This window comes from Bombus pyrosoma, unplaced genomic scaffold, assembly GCF_014825855.1.
Source record: "Bombus pyrosoma isolate SC7728 unplaced genomic scaffold, ASM1482585v1 HiC_scaffold_4496, whole genome shotgun sequence".
In the NCBI taxonomy this organism is placed as follows: Eukaryota; Metazoa; Arthropoda; class Insecta; order Hymenoptera; family Apidae; genus Bombus; species Bombus pyrosoma.
Window position 1 is genome coordinate 2,013 of NW_025219730.1, and position 1,454 is coordinate 3,466.

Below are 1,454 nucleotides of genomic sequence, written 5' to 3' on the forward strand. Positions count from 1 at the left end.
AGTTTTCCTCTGCAGCGTCACCGGTACGGAGAAACTTTTTCTCGTGTGGTCGCATTAGTGAGTTACATAGCGTCTTTACGCTCGGTGGATACTCTACATTTTAACAAAGAGTTAGTCCAGTAATACTTGTACCGTAGACACGGAAGTTGGTACAACTTGGACTTTGGAAGAAAGCGCATTTTGTTATCTCGTTCACCGCTGATTCGTTATTGAAACTAGGTATCAAATTACCACGGTTACTTGTCGAAATCTGTAATAATTATATTTGTACTATTGCATAACAACAATGTCTAATGACAACGAAGATTCGTTTCACGCCCCTAACCCCAACTCTAATCATAAGGATAACCCGACATGTATATTAAGTTATATTCTTTCAATTTTCGCACCTATACAGTGTCTGTAAAAAGCATTCGCAAGCCATTTTATGTATTATTACAGCACTGATTTTGTTACTAATTAATTAAAGCCAAGTATATTGTATATCATTTAGCAACACTTTTATCTGACTACGAAAATTCGATACTGTGCAATTCTCATAAATGCATACATAATCCACAGTCACATGATGACATTCGCAACGTTTCTTAATTGCTGGAACAAAAACACTTGGCTTTGCAGCGTCTACGATACATATACAAAACCTATTCTCCTTGAAATAAGACCTCAATAAAGCCGGCATCGTCTTTCAACGGTTAAGAGAAAAAAGAGTAAGAACCAGGAACCAAAACAGATCTCATTGTCCTTTTCAATCGTTCGTAGCCCAGTTTCACAGGGAAGTTTGGCGAGAAAGGAGACTGTACCAATTATCTCGTCCTCTGAAAGGTTCTGAGAACAAGTCGACGATCATCTTCCGCAGAGGGACAAGAAACAGGAGCAGAGTCGAAAGGCAACTGCTGAGAGGGAGATTGTATCAACGATATTCGTGGCGGAGCTTCCCGCTGATTTTCACGAGACTTCCTGGTAGAAGGCGGGGTACTAATCTCTTTGGCTGAAAGTCCGTCACCAAGGACCAACGGCTGTCTGCGGCGGTCAGATGAGACGGCCATGACGACGTCCGCCCAAAATTATCCCGCAATCTACTTTTCCCACACTGTTTTCACAGTACGTAATTATTTTCGCTTCCTCGACTTCCAAATCCTGGAAAGTGGTTATTAAATAATTTTCTTATATTTCTTGCTAATCTGGCTAAAGTAGGTATTTCGAACAACGTAGGAAAGACGATCGGCGGGATACCTGTTGTATCGTTTCATAAGTTTCACCATTTTTTTGCCTTGTCAAAAATTCAGCATCAAAATAATACGCAATTATTATATGTAAGCGATGATGTATCAATAATGACTATGATATTATGATATTCTTCATCTTTTCAATGATGATATTGTATTTTCTATACTATTTTCTTCTCTATAATCTTTTTAATTATTTTTCAAACACTTCGATGCCATTACCAT